Consider the following 19,128-nt stretch of genomic DNA (forward strand, 5'->3'; position numbering starts at 1 on the left):
TTCCATTTAATATACCGTATCATATTATTTATGTTTTCTGAGGGCTATAATAGTTTCTCAGACTTTCTTTGTTTTTGATTACTTTGATGCTTTTGAGGATTATCTGTCAGATATTTTGTAAGATTCCTCCTCAATTATATTTGTCTGCTGCTTTTCTCATATTTAGATTGAAGCAGTAATTTCAGAAGAAAGTTCATAAAGGTAAATGCCATTTTCATTAAATCATATCAAGAGTACATAATAACAAATGACTTTACCACAAAAACATGACTTTTTATTTGAAGTTGACCTTGATTACTTAGAAAAGGCAGTGTTTTTAGGTTTCTCCACTTCAAAGTTATTCCTTTCATCTCCTCTTTCCATACTCTACCATTTGGAAGGAAGTCACTATGCCCAGCTCACATCCTCCAAGGATTTCTGATTCCTTTTCTTGCAGAGTGGTATTAGAAACCAAGATCTGGGTGTTAAGTGTGTTCATTGCTATTGGAGTGTTGTTACTTTTAGGTCTTCTCTGCTGACCAAACAGGGAAATATATGAATGTATATTAATGAATATATGCACAGGTATCTATAAATATTTCTCTATGTGACATTTCTATAGCTATTAGGCCAAATATGAGTTCATACTGATGTGCCCAACTCTAATCTATTATCATAGGAATCATTCTAACACTTCCCTTGGTGTGTCTGTAACCTTCCACTCCAACAGTAAGAAACTACCATTTGCCACCCAATTTACTTAATTGTTCAACTTATAAACAATTTTGTTGTGCTTATGTATAATTTATATTGCTTTAGTTTTATAGGCTCTACTCATTTCCACATTTTCTTATGTGTACCTTTCCTTTAATCCCTTCAGGGAGATTGTTTATACATCTATAATACAGGTAGGTTGTTTTGTCACCTTCTGCATTCCATCCTGGGATTCCTCTGAGCACTTAAGGAGTTTTTATTTGCACACATTAAGATGAACTCTTGCACAGTAAAGTTCAATAGATGTCTAGTGTAATATATTCAAAGTGTCATACTGTATCCCACCTAATAGTTTTACCTCCTTAGAAAATATCTGCTTTACCTGCTCAATTCCCTTTCATTTCCTCTGATCTTTTACCTTGTCTATAATTTTGTTTTTTCTTGTGTGTCATATAAGTGGAATCGTACAATATTTAGCTTTATACATTAATTTCTTTCACTTAGTAATCTCCACTTAATATTAACCAATGTAGTTTTGACATTATCACTCTTTTTTTTTAATTGCTAAATAATATCTTATTGTGCTAATGTACCAAAGTTTCCTTAACCATTTATCTATTGAAAGGTATCTCGATTGTTTTCAGTTTGTGGCAATAATGAAAAAGTTGCCATATATATTCATATACATGTTTTGTGTGGACATAACATTTCAAATATGTTGGGTAAATACCTAGGAGTGCAACTGTCAGATTATATTTAGCTTTGTAAGAAACTGCCAAACTATCTTCCAAGTGGCAGTACAATTTTGCATTTTCATGAACAATGAAAGAGTTTCTACTGTTATGAATACTCACCAAAAATTGGCATTGTCAGTTTAAACATTTTTTTAGCTATTCTAATAAGTTTGTGGTGGTATCTCGTTGTTGTCTTACTTTGTAATTTCCTTCGAACAAATTGTCTTAGTCCATTTGGGCTGACATAATAAAAATACCATAGACTGGGGGCTTATTTACTTCTCACAGTTCTAAAGGCTGGGAAGTCCAAGATCAAGATGCTGGCAGATTCAGTGTCTGGTGAAAGCCCACTTCCTTGTTCATAGATGGGCATCTTCTCTCTGTCTTCACATGGCAGAAGGGACAAGGGAGCTCTCTGAGGCCTCTTTTATAAGGGTCCTAATTCCATTCATGAGGGATCTATGAATGACCTAATCACCTTCCAAAGCGTCCACCTCTTAATACTGTCACATTGGAGATGAGGTTTCAACTTACAGATTTGGGGGGAACACAAATATTCATTTTATAGCAATGATTTGAGCAGCTTTTCATGTGCTCATTTGTCTTCTGTATATCTTCTTTGATGATCTGTCTGTTCAGATTTTTTGTCCATTTTTATTTAGGCTTTTAGTTTTCTTATTTTTGAGTCTTAAAATAACTTTAAATGCATGATAAACTTGCAGGAAGGAAGAAAGAAAATTTTGAAAACTCTGAAATGTCAAGAAAATATAATTCCATGGGTAAGCAAACTCTGAAACCAATGTTTTCTCTGGGAATTTCTGTCAATACCTGTAAGTCTGGAATTTAGTATTAATGTGTCATGCAGTGGGAAATGGAAGAGAAAGGCTAGAGGTTAATAAGGGGAGTTCATAAGGAAGATTAATCCTCAGCCCAGCCCCCATCAGACAGACTCTGCAGCAAATAAAAAAAAAAAACAAAAAAACAAAACTATTCAGTCAAATCAAGAAGTAAAGCAAAGCAAAAAAAAACTTGCTTTGCTGAGAAAGTAGCAAAAATATTTTTTTTCTAAGCCTCCGAATGGATGTATGAGGTTAGGGAGGGGAAAGAATGAGCAGGGGTAGAACAAAGTCTATGTTAAGAATCCTAATGGTAACTCAAATTCCTGTGCATATGGGCAAGAATTCACACCCTCTGAGTAGCTGCACTCACAAATCTCCAGCTGAAAAGTCATTTGATCCTTAGTCATATTTTCTATCTTTTAAAAAATATCCCTGACTGTATATTAACTGTAACTTCTTCATATCTACCTTCTAGTTTGCATATCTTCACTCTGGATTGGTTGGCTCTCCATTAACCTGGTAGAGGCAAATTCCAATTGTTTTTGGATAAAAAGACTTTAAATTCAGACATCAAACAATAATCAAACGTAAAATTCCATGGAACATGAGCTCACACACACACACACACACACACAAAATATACACACACATCACCAGAAGCACAAGCAAAAGAAGCTATCATAAACAAGTCAGCAGATAGAAAAAAATGTGGAGTCAGATCCTCAAACTTGAATTTTCAGATATAAAATACAAAATAAACATATTTAAATGCTAAAATCTGAGTATTAAAAATATAGGAAAGTATCATTTAATACTTTCATACATATTGAAACATACAAACATAATTGACTCATCATAATTAGAAGGAAATGTATGCAATATCTAGAATACAAAAAGTAAAAGTTAATATTAAAACTCACAGAAAGATTAATGTATATTACATACGTCAAAAAAGAGAATGAGTGAGCTGAAAAATAGATATGGGGAAATTACATAGGAGACAAGAAATGGAAAATATGAATGAAAATAATAGAATATAAAGGATTAGAAAGTTGAACGTAAGTCTACTGGGAGTTTCAGAAAGAGATGATGGAGAAAAGAGGGAGAATTTACATTTAAAAAATAATGTTTAGGAATTTGTAGTACTAATAATATGTGCCATTTCTTATATCATGAGACCCAAAAACTCCAACCAAGATGCATAAAATGTAAGCTATACTTAGGTACATAATGAATTGAAACTTACTAAAGACAAAGAGATCCGAAAATCAGTAAGAGATAAAAGGTAGAAATGTGTGAAGAAACTAAAATTAGGCTGAAATTTGTTTTCTCAATACTTACAAAGGAAGTTGGAAGACTGGTAAAAATTTCTTCAAAATGCCAAGAAAAAATAACTTCCAAATTATGATTTGATGCAAGCATAATTATGTTTCTCAAAAATAACTGGAATGAAAACATTTCTTTTTTTTTTTATTAATGGAATGAAAACATTTCAAACAAAATCTGAATGACTTAATTTCCATTAGCCTCCACTAAAGAAATTTCTAAAAAAATGCACTTCTGACAGATGAAAAATAATCCTAAAAGATCTGAAATGGAAGGCAAAAAAGTGAATAAAGATGAAGGTAACTCTGTGAGTAAATCTAAACTTACACTATAAAAAGGCAATATCAATAGTGTCTAATAGGGCACCTGGGTGGCTCTGTTGGTTAAGCAACTGCCTTCGGCTCAGGTCATGGCCTCAGTGTTCTGGGATCAAGTCCCACATCCGGCTCCTTGCTCAGCAGGGAGTCTGCTTCTCCCTCTGACCCTCCCCTCTCATGCTCTCTCGCTCTCTCTCTCAGATAAATAAATAAAATCTTAAAAAAAATAGTGTCTAATATATGGCAGTAGAAAACCTAAAGTAGAAAGAAAATTCTGAATATTTATATGTATAAATCAGAGGGGTATTTGTGTTAAAAGCATTAAAAAAGCATGTTGATGAAAAAGAAGATACAGATATGAAGTCTTTCTAGATTTTGATAAGCTAAGTATACATTTTAAAATTTCCATGAAAATCTCCAAAAGAAGAGAAATAGAGTATATAATTTCCAAGGTAGTAAAAGGAGAAAAAAATGGAAATGTGTGTGGGATGAGGGAGAAAAATTCAATTAATTCAGCAAGTGGAAAGGAGAAAAAAAAACCAGTAAGAGATGATAAATAGGATAATAGGATAAATAAAAAGTAGCATACTCAAAGGTAGAATATTGAAAAGATTCTCATTCAGTTCAAGAAAAGACCAGGGTGGCCCTTGAAATTTCTCCTATTAAACCTTTTACTAGAAGCCAAGAATTATGAGTTTAAAGATTTAAAGAGGAAGAAACAAAGCTGCCATAATTCTCAAATAATACAGTTTATTAAAAAAACCTAAATGCCTACCAAAAAATATCAAAAGACTTAGTAAGAGTGTTTATTAGGGTTTATGGGTCTAAGATATAAAACTTAGGGCATTTATTTAGGTCAGAAAAAAAAGTTGAAAAAGTCAGAAAATGGAATTTTAAGTTTGTACTAATAGTCTCAACCAAAAATTCCAAGTACAAAGGAATAAATTTTTGACACTGACCAGATAGCTTCACAGGTGAATTCTACCAACATTTAAAGAAGCGTTAATACCTATTTTTCTCAAACTTGAAGAGGAAGGAAAGTTTCTAAATTCATTCTATGAGGCTGATAGTACCCTAATACCAAAACCAGATAAAGACACTACAAAAAAAGAGAACTGCGGTCCAATATCTCTGATAAACATAGATGCAAAAATCCTCAACAAAATATCAGCAAACCAGATCCAACAAGACATTAAAAAAATCATTCACTACAATCAAGTGGGATTTATTTCTGGGATACAAAGTTGGTTCCATATTCTCAAATCAATGAATGTGATGCATCACATCAACAAGGGAAAGGATAAAATCATATGATCATTTCCATAGATGCAGAAAAAGCATTTGACAAAGTACAACATCCATTCATGATAAAAACCCTCAACAAAGTAGGTTTAGAGGAAAGATATCTCAACATAATGAAGGTCATATATGAAAAATCCATAGTTAATATTGTCCTCAATGGTGAAAAACTGAGAACTTTTCCCCTAAGATCAGGAACAGACAAGTGTCCACTTTCACTACTTATATTCTACATAGTACTGCAAGTCCTAGTCACAGAAATCCAACAAGAGAAAGAAAGTCATGGAAATTGGTAAGAAAGAAGTAAAACTTTTGCTATTTGTAGATGGTATAGTACTATATATGGAAAATCCTAAAGATTTCACCAAAAATGTACTAAAATTGATAAATGAATTCAGTAAGTTTGAAGGATACAAAATCAATATACAGAAATCCATTGCATTTCTAAACACTAATAATGAAGTAACAGAAAGAGAAATGGAGAAAATGATCCCATTTACAGTTGCACCAAAAATAATAAGATAACTAGAAATAAACTTAACCAAGGAGGTCAAAGATCTGTACTCTGAAAACTATAAAACATTGATGAAAAAAATTGAAGATAAACACAAACAAATGGAAAGATATTCCATAACCATGGACTGGGAGAACAAATATTGTCAAAATATCCATATTACCCAAAGCAATCTACAGATTTAATGCAATCCCTATGAAAATACCAATAGGATTCTTCACACTACTAGAATCAATAGTCTTAAAATTTGCATGGAACCACAAAAGATCCTGAATAGCCAAAGCAATCTTGAAAAGAAAAACAAAACTAGAGGTATCACAATCTCATATTTCAATATTTACTACAAAGCTGGGGTGTCTGGGTGGCTCAGTCGGTTAAAGTGTGGGCTCAGTTCATGATTAGAGTCCTGGAATTGAGTCTGCTTAGTGGGGAGTCTGCCTCTTCCTCCCCCACTGTCTTTCCTCCCTCCTCAAGCTCTCTTTCTCTCTCTCTCTGTCTCTTTCCCTTTCTCTCAATTAAATAAATAAATAAATAAACTTTTAAAAAAAGATATACTACAAAGCTGTAGCAATCAACAGTATGATACTGGCACAAAAATAGACACATAGATCAATAGAACAAAACAGAGGGCATAGAAATGAACCCATGATTATATGGTCAATTAATCTTCGACAAAGGAGGCAAAAATATACAATGGGAAAAAGACACTTCAACAAATGGTGTTGGGAAAACTGGACAGCTACACACACAAAAAATGAAACTGGACCTGTTTCTCACACCATGCATAGAAACAAATTCAAAATGGATTAAGGACCTTAGTTGGTACCTGAAGCCATAAAAATCCTAGAAAGAGCATGCACAGTAATTTCTCTGACATTAGCTATAGCAACATTCTTCTAGATATGTCTCTTATGGCGAGAGAAACAAAAGCAAAAATAAACTATTGGGGGACTGTAGTTTTTCATTTTCTGCACATATTGAGTAGGAGAAGATATTTGCCAATACCATATATGATGAACTGTTGATATCCAAAGTGTAAAGAACTTATACAATTCAACACTCAAAATACAAATAATCCAATTTAAAGAAAGGAGCAAAAGACATAAACAGACATTTCTTCAAAGAAGGCAAACAGATGGCCAACAGACATACGAGAAGATGCTCAACATCACTCATCATCAGGGAAATGCAAATCAGAATCACAACAGGATATTACTTCATACCTGTCAGAATGGCTAGAATCAGAGAGACAAGAAATAAGTGTTGGCGAGAAAGTGGAGAAAAAGGAACACTTGTGCACTGTTGGTAGGAATGCCGCTCTGGAGAGTAGTATAGAGCTTCTTATAAAAATTAAATTACAAAAATAGAATTATAATACGATCCAGTAATTCCACTACTGGTTATTTACCCAATGAATACCAAAACAGTAATTCAAAAATATGCATGCACCCCTATGTTTACTGCAACATTATTTACAACAGCCAAACTATGGAAGCAACCTAAGTGTCCATAGATAGATGAATGAATAAAGAAGAATTTGTGCATGTGTGTGTGTGTGTATAAAATATGGAATATTTTATTTATTTATTCATTGTTTTTTGTTTGTCTTTATCTTTATTAGAGAGAGAGAGAGACATAGAGAGAGAGCACAAGCAGGGGAGGGGCAGAGGAAGAGAGAGAGAGACTCTTAGGCATGCTCCATACTCAGTGCAGGGCCGAATGTGGGTTTCCATCCCATGACCCTGAGATCATGACCTGAACCAAAATCAAGAGTCGGACACTTAACCAACTGAGCCACTCATGCACCCTTATATATAACAGAATATCTCAGCCATAAAAAATAATGAAATCTTACCAATTACAACACAGATGGATCTAGAGAATAAAATGCCAAGTGAAGTAAGTCTGTCAGAGAAAGACAAATACTATATGATTTCACTCTTAGGTGGACTTTAAGAAATAAAACAAATGGACAAAGAAAAAAAGAAACAAACCAAAAAAATTGACTATTAGCTGTAGAAAACAAATTGACAGTTACCAGAGGGGAAGTGGGAAAGAGGATGGGTGAAATTGATGAAGGGGATTAAAGAGAACACTTCTCATGAGGAGACTGAGTACTGTATAGAATTGCTGAATCGCCCTCTTGTACACCTGAAACTAATATAACACAGCATCTTAACATATACTATACCGGAATTTAAAAAGATGACAATGACATGCACATAATTTTGGTAACAAATTAAAAATTTAGTGAGAGACATTAGGAAGACTTAAATAAATAGACATGTGTATGAATAGAAAATATTCATGTTGTAGAGATGTTAGTTCTTCCTAAACTGATCAACAGATTCAGTGCAACTCCAAACTATATCTTAAAAAACTTTTTTGTGGAACATGATAAAAATTCTAGAATCTTCATGAGAATGCATTGGTAGGGTTCTCTGAGGAGCAGCTGCCAAGATGGAGTTAGAGGTTTAAGAGGTTTTTTGGGTGTGATGCCTGAGAACGATAAAGGGAAGGGGGGGCAGGTAAAACCTTCATACTGCCATGTTGATCTGACCTCTGTGGAAAAAAAAGAGAATAAGAAAGGAGCATGAAGCAGGAAGAGCCTCAGTGGGCATTGCAGTTGCGGCATAGCTGCACTAACCCAGAGGGGAGAGTGGGTGAATCATTGCTCATAAAGGAGTCCTACTCTGGCCAGATCTGGTGAGTCCTTTGCTCAACTATCACCATGCTCGGTTATCATCTGATCTACACACATTCAGAAGCCTGTTTGATGACTGAGCTGACCCTTCAGATCAGTGGAGAAAGAATGGAAAATTCTATAATAGTGCTAAGACAATTCTTTATCTCAATGGTAAGAAATGAAAATGGATATTCACTCTATCTCAGACACAAAAATCAATCCCAGATGGATTGAGTACTTAATGTGAATAGCAAAACTTTAAAACTTTTAGAAGAAAATGTGGGAGAATTCCTTTATGGTCTTGAGATAGGAAGAATTTCTTAAGATAAAAAAAAGCATATACCATAAGAGGACATGTTGATAAATTCAACCACATTAAAATGGACAACTTTGGTTCATCTAAATAAATTATAAACAGAGTAAAAATGTAATCCATAAACCAAGAGAAGATATTTTAATACATTATTATCGATAGAGTACTGTACAATATGTAAAAAAAAAAAAAACCCACACCTTTTTTTAAGAAAATTTTATTTATTTGACAGAGACCACAAGTAGGCAGAGGCAGGCAGAGAGAGAGAGGAGGAAGCAGGCTCCCTGCTGAGCAGAGAGCCCAATGCGGGGCTTGATCCCAGGACTCTAGGATCATGACCTGAGCTGAAGCAGAAGCTCTAACCCACTGAGCCACCCAGGCACCACTACCCCCCACCAAAAAACTTTCGGGAATCAACAAGTGAAAAGCCAAATCATCCTAATGGATAAATGAACTAATGGCATGAATGGGAATTTCACAAAAGGGGAAACATAACATGGTCAATAAACACAAGGAATGATACTTGATTTCCTTGGTAATGAAAGAAACACTAATTAAAATATGAGATAAAATATCACAACTATTACACTGGCAAGCAAAAACCTTGACAATACCAATTGTTGGTAAGAATGTAGAGTAAAAGGAAGTTTCATAGTCTGCAGGTAGAAGTGTGCATTGGTATAATCACTTTGGAAAACAGTTTAAGACTGTCTAGTAAAGTTGAAGATGCCCATTTCTGTGACACTTAATTCCACTCCCAAGTATATATCCTGTGGCAGTGGTCTTCAAACTGGGTACGTGTATTTCCTGGGACTTCATGAAGATTTCCAGAGGGTTTGCAAACATGGTGATTTTTTTTTTTTAAGATTTTAAATATTTATTTGACAGAGAGATGCAGTGAAAGAGTGAACACAAGCAGGGAGAGTGGGAGAGAGAGAAGCAGACTTCCTGCCAAGCAGGGAGCCTTATGCGGGGCTTGATCCCAGGACCCTGGGATCATGACCTGAGCTGAAGGCAGACACTTAATGACTGAACCACCCAGGTGCCCCCAAACACAGGTGATATTACGTGAATTAATTTTTATACCTTCAGTATCTATATATACTCTTTATGAAAATTGTTCTGACAATATGTTCTGGATAAAAACCGTCTTTTTGGTTCCCTTTTCCCAACTCCCTTTTTACAATCACACCTGTCTTGTTGTCTTGAAAGAAAACCTCTCACCAACTTTCTCTTACTCTCGTGTATCGCTCTGGAATATAAAAATCCTTGGGGGTGGGGTATAACAGTGGTAATGCAAGATATTATTACCCTGTAGCCTCCTTCAATCAAGATTCTATAAACCTGTGGTAGAGCTTTGTGATTTTTCTGGTCCTGTAAATTTTTCTAAGAGCAAAGTATTGTGTTAGAAATGGGATAGTTTGGCTCCTATTAGGATGTTATGAATTCAGCATGAGTGATGACAATTTTCGTTTAATGACCTTACCTCTTGAGATCTGTGACTGCTATCCAAAATACATCAGCCTTGTGAATATCAAAGATGGCAGCACCTTATTTCATCCCAGTAACAAATTTAGAGCAAAGCAATATCTCAATCACTTATATATCTATCTGCCCATCTGTCCATCCATTTATCAACCTTAGAGTTATATCACAAAAGTAAAATGTTTGTCAGGGCTTCATAGTAACACATTTATTTAATTTAAGAATTAAACCAGATTTTCTCATGCAAAATAAGTCTGGCCTGGGTGATTAGTTAAAACTAAAAACTAGTTTGTCTATTCAGTTTTAAACTGGATATTATCCCTGGATTGATTGAATTACATTCTCACTTCTGAGATTTAGATGAAAATGTCTTAAGAGACCTTGATAAGATAAAAAACATTTTATCAAAAATATTGTATCAGCAAAATTTGATGAAAATAAACAGCATTTATTTTCCTGTTCCCAACCACATTAGGTTAAGCAAGGTTACTCTTAGTGAAAAAATTACATTTATGATGAATAGTTATTTGATAAATCTTCCTTGAATAGATAGATGATGAAGCCTCCTGGTTGTATTTCTGAGAAACTGAACAGGTTTTTTTTTTTTTTTGTTTGTTTGTTTGTTTTATAGGTCAGAGTTTACAATTGTTTACTTTCAACCACACTGACAAAGGGTTTAATCAAGTTGTCAGCCGATGGATCATTTAAAGTAATGTTTAAAAATGCTAGGTTACTAAATGACTTTTTGCATAAAACTTAGAAAGAATTCAAGGAATTGAGTGAATTTTCTGTAATAACACTCCTTCCATTTCAAGCTTTAATATCAATGAGAATATTTCTGTGTCTTGAAACTCTCCAGAATGTCCAGAAAAGTGACAGCAATTCCAGGCATCTCTGCTACTGGAAGCCCATTTTGTCAGAAATGCGTGGAACACAGTGCCAACCACTTGTGTCTTTCCATTTGAATTGGCCTCATCACCAAGTTTCGCCATATTTATAGCATGACAAATATCACAGTCTTTGCAACTATTAAAGCCTCTATTAAAAATTTTTGCTCATTTTATTTTGTTTTTAGATGTTTACTTAAAACTATTGAGGAATATTTATCTTTTCAAAACTTTTAGCAGATAGGCAAAAATAAACAAACAAAAATTTGAAGAGCATTTCTCTAGGGAAATTCTTGCATATGTGCCTTAAGGCTCATATGTAAGAATCTTTTTTGTTCCTAAGAGCAAAATGCTAGAATAATCAAATGCCCATTTAGAATAGGGTTAAATAATGTATAATACATTCAAACAATGGAATACCATACAGCAATGACACTTAAGAAATAGGAGTTATATTTATCATTATGGTTCTCAAAGTTGAGTGAAAAGAACAAGTTACAAAAGAATATATACAGCATGAGTTTTGTAATCCAAAGTTTAAACCTCAGTAAAGCTGAACATTATATTGTTTAGGGTTTACCGTGGTAAAATTATAAAGGAAAGCAAGGGAATGACCAACATAAAATTTAGGATAGCAGTTTCTTATGGGGGTGGTGAGGAGGTTGAAGCAACCCATTAGTCATGTTTGGGGACTTTAGAGGCACTGGTGATGTTCTATCTTCTATTTGTTAAATTCCAAGGCAGATGCTGGGTCTTTTTCTTATTATTATTAAAATTGTAAATATGCATTGCATTTTTATGTTTAAACTATTTTCTAGTATGCATAATATTTTATAAGTATTTTTAGAAGAAAAGGTAAGGGAAATTCAGGAGTGTCTTAGGATTGACACTACTGTCAAGGGATTAAAGTAGAAGGCAAAATGAGCAAGAAGCAGCTAAAAACTCTTGCAGATTGTGACCTTTCATTTTCTTGTTGGGGTCTTCTCTTGACCCATCCCTGCTCAAGAACCTCCAGGCAGCTGGGGTGTTGGAGTCAGGAGGGTAGCAATATTCTTTCTCTCTATGATTTTCTGTCCTGACACAGACCCTTTCCAGTGGCTAGAAACAAAGTCATGGTTAAGAAAAGTGACTAGCTGGAAGTGGGGAACTGAAGTGCTTATCAGAAGCCCAAATGGAAATTAAGACAGACACAATGGTGGTTAGGTTTCAGTGGGCTTGCATGGGAAAAGATTCCCCCCAGACTTGTTGGGTTCCAAGATTATGACAAGAACAATTCCAGATGCCACCAGCCTGTGAGCCTGAGGCCCCCAACACATAGTCTGCCTTGTTTAGAACCTGTTCAGGACCTTGCTTATCAGCATGCACCCTGGGCTTTTGAAGTAGGCAGACCCCTTCACTCACTATGTCCCCAGGACCATCTTCCTCAGTGTCTTGGGCCCATTTCTTTTGCTTCCAGAATTCCTCTTGTTTTTGTTTCTTAGTGGATATATGAGCTTGGAACTGTTGGCTTTTCCTACTGTGTCTACTCCTTGGACTTGGAAACTGATGTGTGAGTAAGGCACTCTGGTTTAACCTCAGCCCCACCTAAAAATAAGACTTAGATAGTCTCACTCCAGCTCTTTTTCCACTTGGGGGTTCCAGCTAGGAATGCAAGGCTGGTGTCAACTTATTACAGTGTCCTGAAGGAGGTCTGCATGCTGAGTCTGAAGAGCACTGAGAAAGCAAGGATTGGTAATAAATCCACAGTGTGCGGTCCTCTCCTCACGATGCCTAAAGAGTCTTCTGTGAGGCTAGCTGAAGGCTTTGATGGAACCTGAGCAAAGAACATTGACCTGAGTCATACTCAGTGAAAAGAGAACACAAGACTAGAATATTTTCTCCAGTATTCCCCTGAGTGATGTTCATGGAATATTATTCCTTGCAATATGTCATGCAGAAAAAATACAAAACACTGAATATCTGATCCTCCACTTGAAAAGTCATAATGGCTCTGAGAAGTCTTGCAATAAAGATCATTTAATTTTGTATTTACCGAACATAAAGGATCATGAAAACTCTTCCTCCCTCCCTCCTTTCCTCCCTGCATCCTTTCCTTCCTTCTTTCTTACCCACTCCCTCTCCCTCTCTTTCCTTTCCCTCCTCTGCTTTCTCCTCTTCCTTTCTTTATTTCTCCTCATGTTCTGAAGGACTGGATTTATTTAGAGTACACATTGGGTAATGCAACTTTATCAACATGGAGAAACCCATAATAGCAAATGAGAGGTGGGTCTCATAGCCATTGTGCACTGACCAGCAGCTGCCCTTGACCTCCCGGTGCACTTGAGGAGACACAAATCAACAAGCTCTGTGACATCACTGAAAAGAGCATGTTAGAAGGTCACTCTGACAGATGTTCTACATTTTTAGTTGAGTTGGATGAACTCATTATGCCTAATGAGAATGAATTTATGTCATTTTATTGACATAAATTTACCAGTAAAAATGTAGATCCAAATAATAGAGTGGTCCCTTTGCAGATAGTTCTAGAATCTTTCAACATATTTCCATGATAAATTACTTAATTGGCAACTTCTGTCATTCTGGTGACATTTTGCCGACTGATCACATAACCAGTTCTTGGTTATTGATGCTTTACAATTGAATCATAAGGTAGACATTCCAAAACACTGCACGGTGTGTAAATCATTTATATGTAATCTGAGAGGGTATTCATTCTTTCTATAAACATTAGGAGCATACTGAGATCATAGTTCCATGTTAAGTCAGAGAAATAGAGAACAGAACAAAACCAATTTCACTTCCTTAACAGAAATTTTGAAAAGGGTGAGCCTCCTGCCTGCAAAGTGAAGCCATAGGGCCTTTTCCTATTCCTTGGGCATTTATTCGGTCAACATTATTATCTTCATTTTGCAAACGTGGAACCTGAGAGTCAGAGACATTCAACTTTTCCAGGATCATTTATGCTGTGAGGTTAAATCTGAGAGAAAAATACAACATACTGGATACAGGCTGCATACTTAAGCAAGGAGGTTTTATACCACTTGAATCAGCAAACTTTACAAATAATGGTGATGCCCAAATGGTGACTTGAGCTGAGCAAGGGCTGCCCAAACCTCCCTGTCAACTGATTTATGAGTCTTTGACAATCCCCACCACCTCAGCAGTGCTGTGATTTAAGGATTTTATGATTCTGGCCAAATACTCTTTGTAGCCAAATTTGGACTCTCTTTGGCAGTCAAGAGCAATGGTTTCCTATCTTTTAAAAAAGCAGCATTTAACCCTTTCTTCCACTGAAGTAGCACACAGATGCCTGATATATAACAGCTCTAGGAGGGTCCTCTGGGCCCCTTCTCGTCCTCCTTTCCTTGCCCTCGGCAGTGGTGGCTCCAGCATATCAATATAAAAGGAGAGTAGAACCATTAATCTGGTTTTAAAAGGTGCCAGGGACCTGAGCATAAACTATGATTAAATAGCAAAGTTTTATTAAATATAGGTTATTTAGGGTTTTATAAGGTGGAACTTATTATTACTATTATAGGTTATATATTATATAATTGTATATACTATATATTATACTACAAGTTATAGATTATTATTATAGGTCTTTATTAGATACAGGTTATTATATAATTTTATTAGATACAGGATTTTATTAGACTATGGGTTATTGTGTCTGGAGTAAAAGGTTAGCATATGGGTTGAATAAGGGTTCCTTCACCCAGGTACCCACTTGGTGCCACCTTTGTCCCCAAGTCCCTCTGTAAAACCCCCTACAGCTTGGTAGGCAGTTTGGACAGTGCTGGACTAGTAGAGCGCAGCTCCCAGGTTTTAAAGATGTGCATCCTGTGGCCTTGGCAAAGCCTCTTCCTCTCCCTGGACACATTCTCTGCAGGCACAAGAGGTCAGCATCTTGTCCCTAGACTGTGCCCCCAGGATTTTCTGAAGATTAATGAAATCAAGTCCACAAAGCCTTCCCTGTTCCTTGGAGAACAGGAAGATGGAGGGAAGAGAAGAGAAAAGATATTGTTAGATGAAATTATCAGGTCTGGCCACACTAGGGTAACATTCTCGAATCCAGCCTATCAGTTTGCTTATTTACAAAAGGGCTCAGAGGCTCCCCCTGCTTCCCTCTGCGTCAGGAAAGAATTTGAAAGTGATTGACAGTTTTGTCTTTCTCTGGTCCTCTTATACTCTCCTCCTACACCAAACCCAACAGAGATCTGTGGGATGGGAACATGGAGGCAGAGGAAGTGCAATCATGTGACCTACAGCTAAGCTTCCATCCTTGACACAGGCTTAGGCAGTGATCCGGCCTGAGACAGGGATTGGTGAGTTACTGTAAAGAGAAAGCCTCTTCTAAATGCTCAGACTCCCTGGCTCTCACTGCAGGCTTGAAGGATTTGACTGTGAATACTTCTGGAATCCTCCCTTCCTTGTTCTTGATTAACCTTTGAGAGGACATTCTGCATCTCTGGGAGAAGTGGCTCTTATTCTGCAAGAAAAATGAGATATTAGGCCTTATCCTATAATATTGGTGGATTGATTGATTGACTAATTAATTCATTCATTCATTTATGTATCAGGCATGTAAAGCAAGGGAGAAGGAGAGATTAAAGAGCAAAATCAATATCACGGCTCCTTACGTGGACTTTAGAGGTCTGTGGACCCCCTGATTTTATAATCAAAATGCATGTCTATGCTAATATGCATTTATCCAGAGAAAGAATTTATAGCTTTGATTAAGTTCTCAAAACTTTAGGAGCTGCTAGCTTACGGCAAAGATTTGTTGTGAAGGTTTTTGTCATAAAGGGTAGGATATATGAGTCCAGTCTGAGTTAGGTAGAGAGGTGGTGGGATGGGCAGGTGAAAATATTAGTCCCGGGGTGAGGGGCGGCCAAAGATAGCCAAGTGTGACAGCAGCCACATGCGACCAGCAGTAATGATTTCTCCTGGGATGTGTTTACCTGATGCTTGGTAATAGAAAGGTGAACACAAACATTTTGTGTGGCGAGAAGATAATGAACCTATGGAGAGAGAAGTCTGAATGGAGAATCTGTGTCTTCAAGGTTCTGAGGAATCTGCAAATACTCTGGGAAGACAGGATGAGTGTGTTTTCCCCCCACACCCTTTATCAGCAGGGGAGTCCCAGGAATCTCTTACAAATGGGCTTCACTGCATGTGACTGCTAAGGGTGGAAAGTTTCCCAACCTGTGGATGTTGGTGGCTCCTAATTTAGCATTTAGTAATTAGGTACTAATCCATTTACCGTCACCCTCACTTGAGCTCTTTGAGGACAGCAACCGTGTCTTACTCACCAGTGTGTTCCCAGTGTTCACCAGAACACTGCCTGGGTATCCTAGTCCCCCACCGAATTCTGCTCCCCTGCATCCACACTTTTGCATCTGCTGTCAGGAGACCGTGTCTGTTTCTTCACTCTTTGAATGTGAGCTGCCTGGATGACATGTTTTGGCCAACAGAATGTGGCCGAAGTGACATCATATGAGTTTTAGAGTGTAGGATTTGAGAAGCCTTGTAGCTTCTGCCTCTCCCCATCTTGGAGCTCTGAGACACCATGTTCAAGTTATCTTACTGGAGAGAACACATAGACAGAAACTGGAGGATGAGAGAGCATGAAGTGAGCGAGCGAGAGAGACCCAGGCAGACTGCAGCTTTTCTGGTCACGTGAGCAGAGGATCCAAATGGGGATGTAGAATGATTTTGCATCCTACAGGCCCGGCTAGGCTGTCCCAGCCAACATCATAGACACAGCTGTGCTAACCCTGACCTGCCAAAATTGTAGAATTGTGATCGATTAAATGGTTGTAGATATCGAAGCCTCTAAGTTTTTAATTTTAACTCACTAAGTTTTGAAGTGATTTGTTAAATAGTAACAGATAATTGATATGGTGGTGGTTAGATGATACCCAATAAATACGTGCTGATGAGTGAATGAGTGAATGAATGAATGAATGAAACAAACTGGTTTCCTCTCTGAAGAGCTGGAGTTTATCTACCAGGTACATAATACCTAATCAATGGTATGTACTTGATAATCACTTATCTGAGTCTGTGGGGCTAACATAAATAATCCCATCAATTTCTAGTGCTCTTTATCTTTATATCATATCAGCACTCCCTGGTGGATGTCTGGAAAATTCCTGTTTAACAGGGCAAGGAAGTAAGCGTTAGGGGCAAAGAGCACGTGCACAGAGCTCCAAGGAGGTGGGGTGCCGGGAGCATATGGCTTCCTGGAGTGGTCAAGCAGTTTCAGAGGGGATGATTTCTCAGATGAGAGGGTTTCCCTTACCACTGGGAGCAGCAGAAAGAGCTTTGCAAGCAGTAGAAACCAAATGTGCAAACACACAGAAGCTGGAAAGGTTTTGTAGAATCTTTAGAATCACAAGTAGCTTCTGGGACAATTTTATGCACCAGACCTTGCTGACTACTCAAAGATTTCACATGTTTGTGAGAGGTAGTGGGTGGGTAGCTGGATGGAGGTGATCCTGGGGGGATGAGTAGGGTCCAAGGTATGGGTAGCCTTTTTGGTCCTTAGGAACAGAAACTTTCTCTAAAAACACAGGCAGCACTAAAGGATTTTAAGCTGGCGTTTGACATGATCTAACAGCTCCAGGTTTCGAGACTTAAGGAGCCCTCCAGCTACAAGTTTCTGATCCCATGTAACAGGCTCTGCTTTCTGTGTGATCCTGGCTGCCACGCAAAAAGGGCAGTTCTCGGATGCGACCCCGTTCCCTTCATCCATTCTTTTCCTTCCATGAGGGAGACCTTTGAGGGTTTTGTGTTAGGTTTGGGACAACTGCTAATTCATGAATTTGTTCTTCAGGTGTTGCTGTGGCTAACAGACCCCTGGGGCTAGCATTTTCCTCCTGTGATTAGAAAACAAATATATAGCGCCTTGAATCTATAAATTCCTGCTTGCAGATAATAATGACAGAGAAAACAGTCTCAGGATAAGGCTTTGTTTTCAGAAATAATTTGGAAACATTTTTGAGTTAGCAAGTTCTGATTTTCTGCATGAATTTTCTGAGGTCTTGGAACAAAATAAGAGCAGACTCTGTGAGTGGTGTCAGTGTTGTTCTGGAATGTGTTAGACTCCTCTGGCCAGAGAGTTTGGTTCTCCCCCTGATCCCTGGGATTTATGACATTCTTAATCAGGAGGAAGGAGCTGGAAGATTTCTTCCAATTCAAATGAAGGCAAAATTTATGTGCCATAGGGTGAATTGGTCATCTCCTTCTAGAAAAGGCCATTTTATTGCCAGTCTTCATTTAAGGTTGGGACTGATTTATCCCCCTAGTTAAGTGCCACACAGTTGGTCCCAAATCAGGGTGTATGTGAGATGTTTATTAGACTGTAGCATGAGCCTGACGGTGCAGCTGCTCCCGGTGGACCCCTGTCCTGTCCCCACACCAAACCGTTGCCAGACTGCACCAAGGTGACTCAAAGCAATGCCAGTTCCAAACCAAGGATAAGTAATTCAACTTCTACCAAATCTCCGACAAGATTTTAAATGAGATCTCATTCTCCCTCCCAGTAATATATTTTGAAAACCTACTTTTCCCATCTTTGCTGTACAGACTTTGCTAGCCTATTCCATCTCTAAACTCTGTTTCTCTCTACACTACCCCCCCAAAACTCTCTTTCAATGGGAGCACCAAAGAGTTTTACTCCGTTCTTTCCTCCCTTTTCCTTTTGCAGATTAGCTATTTATCAGGTCAGTCAAAATCATGCACTGCTCCTCAGTATCTGGATGGAGCCAAGGAGGAGCCAGGAGTGAATGTCACCAGAATCTTCCTCCTTCAATCGGAAGGCGTCAAGATGGTCAGGAGGAGTTCTGAGTTCTGAGGCCAGGCTTCGTGAAGTCTTGCTGCTTCTGTGATTTCTTAGAACAATGTAGTAAGAAGAAGCCAAGACACCTGTGGGAGAATGAAATGTGGAGCCGTTCTTGACCAGCCAGGCTGCAGCCTACACATCACTGATTACAGATCATGAACAAGTCCAGGGAAGGTCAGCCAAGGC

Source organism: Martes martes (assembly GCF_963455335.1).
Source record: "Martes martes genome assembly, chromosome: 2".
In the NCBI taxonomy this organism is placed as follows: Eukaryota; Metazoa; Chordata; class Mammalia; order Carnivora; family Mustelidae; genus Martes; species Martes martes.